Here is a 13,754-nt window from a genome sequence, read left to right as displayed (position 1 = left end):
AATTTTATAGTATTTGGGGCTCAGAGGAAAAAAAGACATTAAATTAAGCTAAAGTTTCCTCTTTCAAGATAGAAATCAGTTTCCTTTGCACCTCAAACTACATCGCAAAAGAGACTAAGAACTTGTTTTTCAGGTACCCTCCTCAGCAGTACTGCAGATACAGAGTATGAGAGCCAGATTTAACAAGATTTACATTCCATTGCAAAAAAATTATTTCCAGACTACTTTAAAGATAGTACAGTTCACTACGCCAATATGTCCTTACCTATCATAAGTGTCCCCCGTCCTAAGTGGCCATCAGCTGATCTCACTCAATTACTTTAAATAATATTTTTCTGAATTCTTTCAGGATCTAAACTGTTTGATGAAGAATCTGCAAAGCTATGGTAATGGTAAAACAGAGAGATTAAAACCTATATTTTTAAAAGCTTGCAACAGTTTCATCACAATACCCCTTAAACATGTAATAAATAAGTTGCTAACTGATATCTGTCATTCTCACTGCTGTAGTACCCTAAAGCTATCCTATCCAGGATAGAGTGGCCAGACAATCTTCAAAAGTCTCTTACTCCATTCCACAGATGCACCCAGTTTGCTGTGTCTTGAGACCCACAGGTAGAAAACAGTAGCCTGGGGATCATTTTTGTCAGTACTTTCTTGATGCCCTTGAGAGAGCACCTCAGAACTTCACTGGATCATCGGTCAGCTCCAAGCTTCCATTTCTGGCAAAGAAGTCCCCTTTGGGGATCCGTTCCACACATAAAAATATATTTGCTGCGCTATAATAGATGTCTTCCCTTTTAAATTTGTGTTTTAAATATCCTGTAAATTTATGAGCTATAATAGTTTACTGAAACCTACACTTTTTGTATTTCAGATCTATACCTTTGCATACTCTGTCAGTGTCCTTTTAACTTTTTGTCTAATGTATAATAATTATGTAAAGTACACTGTAACCTGATTTAGTACTACTAAGCCTGCCTTGTTATGCCTTGAGTATATTATTACTACCTATTCTTTAGATAACTTATTTTAATAAGCCTGTTATAAGTAATTATGTCACTTTATCCTTCAAACTAATAACTGAAAAATGTAATGTGTGGTGTAATAATACTATTTACAAATAATTTTGTCACTTCACCCTTAAATTAATGACTGAATCATGTGAAGTCTGATGCGATATGAATGCTACATTCTGAAATCTGACTGAAATGTATTATACTGAACTCATATGAGCATGAATGTCATATTCTGAAACGGCTGAAATTTACGTTTGTTTTGACTGAAATGTACTATACTGAATGCATAACTGAGTATGAATGTCACATTCTGAACCTTGACTGAAATTTATATTATATATTTAAGTGCTACATATTTATAGTGAACATTTAAAATAGCTGTGCATATTATGGAAACTAACTAAACTAATACTAAAGGAATATCTTTTGCCAGTGTTACCTAAAGACAGATAAAAACATAATTGATAACTGGTAAATGTTATATTCTGGAAACTAATCTATTAGTAACTTTTTTCTGTCAGTATTGTCTGAACATAAATAAAAACATGAACTGAAAACGAGTACTGCTGTGCACCACAGCTCTTGCCAAGTTTAGGCCTTACTCTGCATTGTCCTAGTCACTGCAAAGGTATGGGGGGGGTTTGAATGTCCTTTTCTGTGCCCAGGCCTTTCAAATCTCCCCCTTTCCATCTCTTGTACAAGGCAGTGCGGGTGAATGATATTCTTGACTATATTTAAAATTAAACTGAAAAATCAACCTGGGAATTATGTAAAATAACATTTGCAGCTTTAACAAGTATAAACTGATGGCTTTATTTACATTTTTTGCATAAAATAAACATATGCTGCTAATAAATTCTTAAAAGTCTGTAAGCAAACTGATAATATACTATAGTCATATAACAATAACCTCTTGTAGTGCAAAAGGAGTTGAGTACTTTTGTTCCTATTATTCTCGGAATTTCATCAGAATATGCTATAGTGAACTAAACCAATGTTACTAATAAATACATTGTTGCCCTGACTTTTACACTTTTCTGCATGAAATAAACATAAATGATTGTAATTCTGTAAGCAAACTGATAATGTACTATAGTGAACAAATGTTGCTAATAATTACATACTTGGAAATTTGCAACTGAACTGATAATGTACTACAATGAAATGGAAAGGCTGTAACTTTACTATTAAATCAAACGGAAACCTCTGTGGCATTGTTTTTCTTCTCATAACCTCAAATGAAACTAAAGTAGTAATCTAACACCATATTAATATTTTAACATTTTTTGCATTTCTGCAGCTTTATAAAATTAGTCTTAACCTTTGAACTTTCTATGTTTAGTCTCATGATCCTCAGGTCCTAACATACTGTTCTGTGTATGAAACTCCACCCACTGTCTTAATGTAGCCATTCCTTTAGCTGACATCATTTAATTTTTTCAGTACTACTGAATGCTGCAAGGATTTATCATTATTGTGTATGATTTTCTTGGATAAATAGTAAGAATTGTAACTGCATAAACTGTCACTAGGAATCTTTATCATACTGTTTTATGCCATACAGTACTGTCTCTAATTAAGTTCACTGAGCTGGCCTATAATCTGATAAATTGTACTTTCTAGATGAAACGTACAATCTTGAACTGTTTACATAGACACATTTATTATTAAAGTTGAACTGATCTGATTCTGGAAGTTTACTTGTCTGTCCTTTATAAAAGTATGAGAAGATTCTTCGTATAGTATACACATTTATTTCTAGAGATGAACTGATCTAATTCTGGAACTTTACTTACGTGCCCTTTATACAAGTATAACATCAAGTATAACATAGAAGTTGAACTTGTGGCTTTAATGCATTATTATTTATGATGCACTCTTTTCTTGCATGTGATCTGAACTTTTAACTGTACTGTCACTTCTAAAATATAGCATTAACTTTAAATTTTATATTCTGTAAACTAGGAAAGCATCATTTAATGTATGTGAATGTATTTTTGAAGATAGTATGTATGCATTCCAGTACTTTACTCCCATAATAACAATGCCTGCTAAACAAAAAAATAACACAAACATTTATTTGACAAATCTGTAACTAAAAACTCTTTATTCTGAGAATTAACTTGACTATCATTTCTGGCATACCCTAAACAAACTGTTACCATTTCTTTCTCACTGGCCACACCCAATATATCTTTCTGAGCACTTCAGCTGTCTCACCTGAACTGGAATTTAGTTTATCTTTAACCCATAAATCTAGATGTTCCTGTCTTAACCAATTCTTTTAATTCTGTACATTTCCACAATTTACTACATGCAGATTTTTACAAGTGTCATCTGAGTGGACTATGGAACATTTTGTAGCATTCTTATTTTTCCATAAAATCCTGTTACTATTTATTTATTTTATTTTTATTTTACAGTTTGTTTACTGGGATAGTCCATTGGGCCAAGAAGAGCCCATTTTCAATGGAGTCCCAGGGCGAAAAGCTCCATGAACAACAATATAATATGAAGACAATGCATTTACATTTATGTAATATTATTGAAGAACGATGGTATTACACAACATGAAAAAAAAATCCACGATTGCAGTGAAAGTACAGTCAAAAAAGCAAAATGTAAAATTACACACACACACACACACACACACACACACACACACACGCACACACACACACACACACACACACACACATAAATAAGTCAATTACTATAAGAAAAAATCCATTGGTACATATTCCTGTTAGATTTGCTACAATGTGAAATAATACAGGGTTGACATTACAGTTTTATATGAAATCTTAGCAGAGTTAAAGTAGGATGGGGGATAAGAGGTGTTAATTTTTGAATCTAAGAAGGGTGGGACAATAAGAAAAAAATGTAGACCAAGACTAGGAGTAAATGAGATAAATGAAGATGGTAGTAGTCAGAGAAGCTCAGTATGATGAAATGAAGACAGAAGAAAAAGAGTGCGAGAACTGGGAGAAAAAGAGGTTAGTCATGTGGGATGAGAGCAGGAACACTGCCAGAGGGTTTTGAGATGGAAATGCAGCAGGGTCTTAAAGGTAGAGTGGTTGTCAGAGTACGCATATGAGGTAGCAGGGAGTTCAAGAGGTGAGCTAGGGAAAAGGATAGTAGGTGTTTGTCTGGAGGACGAGCAGGCTTGTGCAGTTCAAACAAATTCTGGTTACTGGATCTTAGAAGTCTGATGGGTAGGTGCATTTTGAAGGAGGAGGCAAGGGAGGGGCAGATGGAGGAATTAAAGATGAGTTTATGGGTATGAGTAAGTTGAATGTAGGTAAGATTGTTAGGAAGTTCAAGCCAATTTAGTTTGTGTAGGGAATTGCAGTGGTGGGATGAGGATTTATAGCCCATAGCAAACTTAGAAATTTTATTATAACGGGAGGATAGCTTTGTTTTTAGAGCAGATTGAAGGTTGGTAAGAAGTGGGGCACCATATAAGAGAGAAGGAATGAGGAAGATGTTAGAGAGTACACATTTAGTAGTGGGAGTGATATACTGGTTATGGTGGTAGAGCATGCCTAGTTTCTGGTGGGTTTTCTTTAAATTGGTTAGTAGGTGGGTATCAAATTTTAACTGTTCATCAGTAAGGACTCCTAAAATTTTGCATGGGAAGCTACCTCAAGAGAGGTATTGTTTTGACTAGTAATGGAGAATGAGTTCTTGTCTATAATGGTACTTTTTGAAGGGGAAAAATAACATAATTTTAGTTTTTGAGTGATAGGTGGTTGTCTATCATCCAACCTTCAGTATATGAGAAAGCATCCTGAGTTAGTTTTAAGATAGTGGAGGTGAAAGTGGCTGAGCAGATGATCGTAGAGTCATCTGCGTATTGAATCAGTTTAGCATTAGGAATGTTTTGGTGGAAGTCATTTATGAAAATGTTGAACAGTAGGGGACCCAATATGGAACCCTAGGGTATGCCAGTAGGTATATTAAGGAAGGAGGAGTTGGCTTTTTTCTATTTGACAGTTTGTCTGTTAGAGAGGTAACTAGACAACCAGTTGACAGAAGAGTGGGATAGGTTTAGATTAGAGAGTTTAGATAGGTGAAGGTTATGGGAGATAGTGTGAAAGGACTTGGATAAGTGCAGAAGTAGGATGGACACTAAGCCGGAATCCCAGGCTTTGTTAATGGTTTTGAAGAAGGATAGGAGAGCAGATGTGGTATTGTGGCCAGGTCTGAAACTATGTTGTATGGGGGTAAGTAGGGGTTGTCTGTAAGTTGGCGTAGATGTTGAAGGTGAATACACTTTTCTAAAACTTATGAGATAAGTGATAAGATAACGATTGGCTGGAAATTGGGAATGTTGTTATTACCTCTTTTGTGAAGGGGAATGATATAGGTCTTTTCCAGAGTAGGGGTACGTAGTTTTCTTGGACTGAGTGATTTATTAGAATGGAGATGGGAAAGGTGATGGCATCAGCAGCAATTTTGAGGAAGTAGGAACGAAGGTCATCAGGGGCATGGTTTCAGTTTCTAAAGGAGTTTTTTATGGTGGAGATAGGAATGGGTTTGATAGTAAAGGAAGGGGGGTTGGGGGGGTTCATAGGTTCATAGGTAGGTACTAGGCTATTGGCCCTAGGGCCAATATAAGCCTAGCCAAAAATGTACCCTGGCTTTTGCCACCAAAGACAATTATTTTCCTGTGCCCCTGTCGAGCCACAGAAGTGATCCCTGGGGTGAATTTCCTATTTCCCATCCAATCATCAAGATTTTTCTTGAAGAGTGCTAATGAGGATCTCTGTTTGATATAGATAGGAAGTATGTTCCAGAGTATGGGAAGTCTCTGAGACAGGAATCTATCCCTCCAGCATGTTCTGTTTATTGTAGTGACAAGGTTTAAGTCCCTAGAGTGTGTAGCTTGGAGGGATTGGGATTTCTTTAAGTGGAGAATTTCCAACAGCTCTGGGTTTACATAGCTTTGTATGTTAGGCAGAGATCATCTCTGAGTAGGTGATATGTGACAGAGTAAAGCTGGAGTTTTTTGAGATGGTCTCATAGGGCATCTGTTTTAGGCCAGTAATCCTCTTTGTGAGGTATTTCTGTGGCCTTTCCAGTTGTTGTAGATGTCTTGTGAGGTACATACCAAAAGGGGCGTTGTACTCTATAATGGGTCTAATGAGTGATGAGTACAGGGGAACAATGACCTCTTTTTTCTGAATGAGAAACCTTTTGTGATGAAGTGAGCCATGTAGAAGGATTTCCTGACCACTGTGGTGATGTGATTATCAAAGGAGAGACTACTGTCCACCTGTGTCCCAAAGTCTCTTATCACATTTTTGGTGTTAAGTAGACTACTAGCTATGTGGCAGTTCATGGGTACAGAGTTTTTACCAAAGGTGATGGCAATACACTTTTTGGCATTGAGCTTCAGGCAATGGCTTTGACACCAGGTATCTATCTCAGTGAGGCCCTTTTGTAGTATGTCCACATCATTAGGAGTTTTGATTATGGCTCCTAGTTTGCAGTCATCTGCAAACTTTGTTAGCCAAAGACCTTCTGTGTTAGCCTGTACTTCACAGAAGTAGATACCAAACAGGAGAGGACCCAGGACTGAACGCTGTGGTACTCCACTTGTCACTGGTCTGAAGTCAGATTTGGAGTCCGCTACTTTCACAGTGTGGGTTCTGTCTGTGAGCCAATTGGCAACCCATCCTGTGACATAGGGATTTATACCTAGTTTAGTGAGCTTATCTATAAATCCATAGTGGGGGATGGTGTCGAAAGCCTTGGTGAGATCTAGATAAGCTGTGTGAACCACTTTACCCTCATCTATGGCTTTGGTGACTGCTTCAAAGAAGTCAATCAGGTTTAGGAGACATGATCTGCCTTTTACAAATCCGAACTGGGAAGAGTCCAAAGTTTGGAGATTACCAATGTCTTTGTTTATGAGTTCCATGATGATACATTAAATGGCCTTGCAGACCAGGCTCATCCGGCTAATGGGGCGGTAGTTCCTGGGGTCCGTCGTGGCTCCCCCTTTGTGGAGTGGGATAACCGCCGCTGTGCGCCATTCAGTGGGCAGAAAGCCTGAGGTGAGGCTATGATTGAACATGGCACTTAGGTAGGGTGCCAGTTCATTATGTAGTTCATGTAGAACACAGCCTGGGATATTGTCAGGTCCCATGGATGCTGTGTTCTTGGCTTTGGAGAGTGTGTTTTTTACCTGTGCAGCCATGATTATGGGAATTTTTCATTCTTCCGGAATAGAAATGGGTCCTCTAGGGGGTGAGAGGTGGGTAAAGTTAGCACTGAACCTATCTGCCAGGATGTTGGCAATATCAGTTGGTTCTGTATATTTAGTGCCATTGTGCAGTAACTCAGAGCAGATCTGAGAGTTGCCATTGAGATTCTTGACATAGCTATAGAATGCTTTGTGGTTGTCTTTAGAGTCAGTGGCAATTTTGTTTTCGTAATTAGCCTTGAAGGATTTTATGAGGTATCTCAGCTTCTTACTGATGTTGACCAGGGAGTTCCTCCAGTCATGGGATTTTACTCTTTTTTGCAACAGTTTCTTTCTTCTGTTGTAGAGTTTGTTTATGGCAGAGGACCACCAGATTGGCTTCCTTTTTTTGGAGGATAGCATCTTGGTTCTATTAGATGTAGCATGATCCATGCACTTGTGTAAGTGCTTATAAAGTGCATTTGTGTAGGATTCAGCAGTTGTACCTCTATTGTCCGTTTGCATAGATGTCATGAAGTTTGCCACTTTTGTCTTAAGAAGTGTGAAATTGGCTTTGGAGAAGAATTTTACAGTGGTTTTCCTAATTTGGGGTGAGGCGGGATGTGGATGTCTAGGGTGATTAGCTTGTGGTCTGATCTGATAATGAGGAATTGACCTCTGATGTGGAACACCGGTTGCCCATGTTGGTAATGACCAGGTCTAGGATATTGCTTCCCCTGGTGGGGTGTGAATAAGCTGATCCAAGGCATTGGAATTTTTGAATTCCAGAAAACGTTGAGCAAAAGGGTTTGTGCATGAGTAGTTTTCCCAGTTAATGGTGGGTAGTTGAAATCGCCCATTATTAGGGTGTTGGGTTGTACCCTAATACTTTCCAGTGTATCAAGAAATGAGGAGTGGGAATCCTGGGGCATGGTGGGGGGTCTGTAGCAAGCTACAATTTGGATTGCAGTCTTGCCCAGAGTTAGTTGCACTTGGATAATCTCGGATGCATTATGCTGTGCAACTAGCCTGGAGGTGTGGATATCCTTAATGAATATGGACACACCTCCACCTTTAGTGCTTCATTCTGGGTTAGGTGGCCGAAAGGTGTGGTATGAATTATAGCCTGGTAATGCAGAGGTGCTCTCTGGAGCTTTAAACCAGGTCTCTGTCACTGCACAGATGTCAATGTTCTCCATTTTAAGGAGTGCCTCGAGTGAGTGCATTTTGAGGTTTAGACTTCTAGCATTGAGTAACATTACCCTCAGATTTTGCTTGCTTTTACCTGTTACAGTGGTGAATTTGTTATTTGAACCTTGCCTAAAAAAAGGCACTCAAGGGGTGGCAAGAGCCTTAGCCAGTATCCGGAATCCCAAGGGTGACAGGTGCAGGCCATCTCTGGCAAAGCATCGTGGTCTGTCGATCATGTCATCCCAGGCAGACAAATACTGGATCCCCTTCGAATAACACCAGAAGCTTAGCCAATTGTTGAAGTCAATCATTTTGTCCTTGTACTGTGGTAACATTCTGGGTGATGGCAGGATGCTACTCAGGGCTAGGGTCATACCTGCCTGGGCTACAAGATTGGAGACCTCCTCCATGTCTCTTTTCATGTAGTCCAGGGAGGTACGTCTCAGGTCATTCACACCAACATGGACAATGACAGTGTCATATTTGTACTTATTGTGGAGTGACCTGAGTGAGTGCATTATGTGGTGGATCCTGGCACCTGACATGCAGCTGACAGTAACTTTCTCCTTGTTTAGCCTGGTGAGTGGAACATCAGTGTGCCTGACTATAGAGTCACCTATGACTAGATTGTTGGGTACGTGGTAGTGTTAGGGGAGGGAGAGATAGGAGGAGGTGGAAGTGAAGCTTTGTTGGGGAAGGAAGCAGTCAGTTTGGCTACAGAATCATAAAGAAGGAGTTAAATTGGGTGGCTAAGGAGAGGTCTGGGACATTTGGGTAAGGGCAGGGGTTGTCTCTTTTGCCAGGATTGAAGAGGGTGGAGATGCCATTCCAGAATTTTTGGGGGTTGGTCTTCTGGTTATTTTGAAGGGTGGAGAAGCAGGATTTGTGGTCTGATGCAACAAGTTTTTTTTTTACTTTGTTAAATAGTAGCTTATATTCAGTCAAGGTGGTATGGGTTTTATTTTTCTGGTAATGTTTCCAGGCTTTGTCATGGAGATGCATAATGGTTGTAGTTTCTTTGCTTAACCATGGGACAGTTTTACTTTTAATTCTTTTGTTTCTGGAGGGAGCAAGGATACTTAAAAGGTGTTAGAATGTAGTATTAAAATAGGCTACTGCATTATCTAGGGTGAGGGTTTTTAGAGGACTCCAGTTTTTGTGTTTTAGAGAACTGGAGAAGGTTTCAGGGTTGAAGTTTTTGAGAGAGCAGGAGGAGATGTAAGTGTGGGATAGTTGTAAGTAGGAGGGGAGGTGACGAGCAAAAGAGGGAAGATGATTGCTAAGAATGTCAGAGTTGTATTGGGGGTGGGAAACAAGAATCCAGTCAAGAGTAGTACCAGAGGAGAAGTGTTTCAAGGGCCTCATAGTAGAGTTTGTTAGTTGTGAGAAGTTGCATAAGTTTATGTTGTGTGGAGAAGTAGGAGATTTAATATCGGTCCAGTTAATATTAATGTCACCGAAGATTATGGTCTCATTGGTAATGTTAGAGGAGAACCAGGAGAGTATATCCTCAAGAATGGGGATAGTGTCTCCTGGGGGGAATTCAAAGAGCAGATATACATATGTGTTTGTTTCTATTCATCTGGAGGAGGGCCAGGGTTAGTTCGTCATTGGTGAATTGGGGCATGGGTTTGCTGAAGGGAGTAACTGTAAGGGAGGATGAGTAGAGAAATGCTACTCCAACAACTTTTTTGAGGGTCCTGTCATTTCTAATATATTGTAGTTGGGGGGAGTGATTTCATGATCATTTATGTGTGGCTTTAACCAGGTTTCCATAATGGATAGGATATCTGGGTGGTTATGTTGGAGCCAAGCATAGAAGTCTGGAATCTTCTTACATAAGCTTCGAGAATTCAGTCTATTGAAAAGGAGGGATTTACATGATGGAGGAGAGGGAAGGGATGGGTTTGAATGAAGAGAGGGAGAGGGACCAGGGTTTTGGTGACTATCACCATTGAAAAGGTTGGTAATAAGTTGATGAATATGGGAAAAGAGGAATTTAGAGTACTTAGTGCCCTGTTTGACAGTTGGGTGCTGTGTTATAGTAGTGTTGTTAGGGATTGGGCATGAGAGGCAGCAACATTGAATGAATTTATAAGGGAATAGGAGGCTGCTATTGAAGAAATATAGATGAGGGTATATCTTAGTTGTGGACTGTTTAGCATATGTGGAGTATGCAGAAGTTATATGAAAGGAGGGAGGATGATTAGAATTTGGAAGATTGGTGAGAAGGTGAAGGTAGGTTAGGAAGAGAAGAAGAAGAAGAGGAAGGAGTACAAAGGAGGTGGGTTGTAGAAGCATAATGGTGTATGAGTACTGTGGTATTGGGGAAATTGTAGTACAGTGGAGAGTAGAGTGGCTATGGGATTAGTCAAGCTAGTTCTAAAGTGGAAGATAGCTAAGGGCAGTTGGTGGGAATGATTGTGTAGGTGAGGCTGATGAGTTTGTGAATGGACCTTTAGGATGTGGGAGTGGTGATATAGCTATAAGTGTGGATGATGAAAAATGATTGATATTGAGGGAAGCTAAATTCTTCTGTGTTAAGGTATTGGTGTCTTATGTCAAATATTCAATGTTAGAAGTTATGTATGAAATGTTTGGGGTGTTTACTGGGTATGTTTCTATTGGGCAGTCACTTTTGTGTGTGTGTGTGTGTGTGTGTGTGTGTGTGTGTGTGTGTGTGTGTGTGTGTGTGTGTGTGTGTGTGTGTGTGTGTATGTGCGCATGCACAAATGTATTGTAGATAGCTAGTCATTTGTAATGAGAGGGGTTAGATCTAATTACTATAGCAGATTGGGTGGTTTGAACTCTGGTGGGTATGGTGTGGGCAAGTTTAAATTACAGGTATTTGGGGACGGGTTGGATATGGGGGCAGGGAGTGGAGCGGAGTGAGCCTGAGTGGAGTGAGAGTGAATGGAGTGGGATGAGCCAAGAACCAACCAAACACAAGTATATGTTTAAGAAAAACAATCAGAATTGAACAAGAACTTCTGTGAAGCTGTAAGTCATTCCTTAGCCATTTATCAAGTGGAAACATCATAACCTTGTATGTGTAGGCTACTGTGCTCTCAATTAAACTAACAAATACACACAATATTTTATCAGCTATGGATACTATTTGCTAACAGAAGGGAATAAAAGAGAAATGGAAGATGAGAGTATGTGTGTGTGTGTGTGTGTGTGTGTGTGTGTGTGTGTGTGTGTGTGTGGGGAGGTGGGGGGGCTGCTTATAAGCCAAAGCAGAGTGCTCTCCTGGGGATAATGAATATTAGCTGAAACAGGTAGACACATACACAAAGTTAACTTTAGCTGCTACTGAAGCCTAAAACAAAATATAACTCAGATGACATGTCGATATGTAGTACTGAGCTGTTACACTTCAGTTAACTGCTGTAATCTTTGATCCTTTAAATTCTGACAAGACTGCATTTGTGTCCTCTTTTAATGATCTGTTTGCAGCTGAAATTGTTTTGTCTGTATTAACCAGTAAATAATTCCATAATCTGTCTATAAACAGTGAAAGATTTTTATTTCTTTTAACCTTAAACAATGATAAATAAAAATCTGATTTGGTGCTGGACTGAGAGACCCTTTATAGACAATATGAAAATTCTTTTTTATAGAACCAGCAACAACACTGACGAGCTATGGAATGCTTTTTTCTTTATTTTTCCCTGAAACACTAGTAGTAACATTGACTTGAGGTAAGATATGCATTTTTTTCTAAACTATACCCTGAACTCTGTATATCATTTACATTGGCATTTTCCTTTATCAGACTGATAAAAAATCTGCACTCTGATTCCTCTTATCCCCCCAGTGCAATATTTGCACTGGCATCTAAAACCAAGAAATTAGAATTTATTACATTCTGAACATCTATACGTGAAAGAACGTGAACTTGAGACATAGTAAATATTTTCTTTTAATTTGGTCTGGAAATCTGCATGTTACGTACACTGACTATGTTTATATCTGTATTTACAATACTGCTGCTTAACTTTGTACTTTGAATTACATGCAAACTAGAATTTATTACATTCTGAACATTTGTAATGTGAACTTGAGACATTGCAAATGTTTGCTTTATGTTTGGTTGTGAAATCTGCAGATTACATACATTGACTATGTTGACATCTGTATGTGCAGTACTACGATTTAACAATGTATTTCAAGTTACATGTGCTGTAGCAATTACACTGATTTCTGGAGACTGTTAAGAAGAATTTGTGTTATTTAAATCTGAAGTCATATGTATAGAAGTTGACTTATTTTGTGAATGATGAGCTAGTGTGCTTGTTGCAGTCTGCTTCTGTGATTTAACCCTTTGGTGTCTGGAAAGATTCCTCAACTAATAACCTTTAAATTTAAATGAGCATTTCTGGAACATAGCTTTTTAGACTATTGTACCCAATTTTTAACTTTAAAACAAACATTATTGGTGTCTTAACTGTAGAAGTATTGTTAGACATGTTTATACAAGAGGTATGCAAATGACTTTTCTGTGCTGTTAGCTAAAAAGTGCATATATAGTCTTACATAACTTTATGATTCTGGAAGAAAATATTCTGTCATCTGTAGCATTTTAAACTTTTTCTTTGTTCTTGGCTGTGTGACATCATGCTGGAAACTTGAAAGTTTGTGGAGATGGTGAAGTACGTTGCTGATAACTGGATCATGCCTTTTATTTTCTGAAGGGACACTGCTGACATTTGTTTCTTATGTACTGCTGGTCTCTTGATCTTCCTTTAGGCTTTTTCTGAAGTAGTGTTTTGAATAAACACTGGTGCTCTGCAATTTGTCTAACAGCTGCAATTTCTGTATATAAGGGAGAACTGGTGCATCATCTGCAGTATCTGTCTTTTGTACAGAGTTTATATCTGGAATATCAGTGGTGTCTTACTGAAAGGTCTGCTCTGTAAGGATTAACTGTAGTGTTGTCGGCAGTGGCCTTATGGAGTATGGAGCTCATGGTCTTCCTTCTGGGAAAACACTGGTGTGCTGCTGGAAAGTCTGTTATAAAACACTTTTGCTGTAGTTACTGATAGACTGGAAAAGTGTTACAGACTGCTTTTACTTTACCCTGAAGGCCATTCTGTAGACTAAACATAGTCTGACTGCTAATAAGGTTGCTATGGTATTTTGGGACTTACTTTAACTGTTGATGCCCCCACTCCCATCAATGGTAGGCTCACCATTGAAAGAATTGATAAGACTATAGTATACTGGAATTAACTGGAAAGAACTGAAATGAGACTGGAATTAATGTCATTATTTTTTAATTACCCAAAACTTGTGCTGAACGTGTGCCTGTCTCCCCTTTATGGGCCAAGCCTTTTTGTATTTTTCAGAAA

This window comes from Protopterus annectens, chromosome 5.part0, assembly GCF_019279795.1.
Source record: "Protopterus annectens isolate FY-2018-M chromosome 5.part0, PAN1.0, whole genome shotgun sequence".
Lineage (NCBI taxonomy): Eukaryota > Metazoa > Chordata > Ceratodontiformes > Protopteridae > Protopterus > Protopterus annectens.
The sequence above is the reverse complement of the archived record's forward strand: the minus strand, read 5'-3'. Positions refer to the sequence as shown.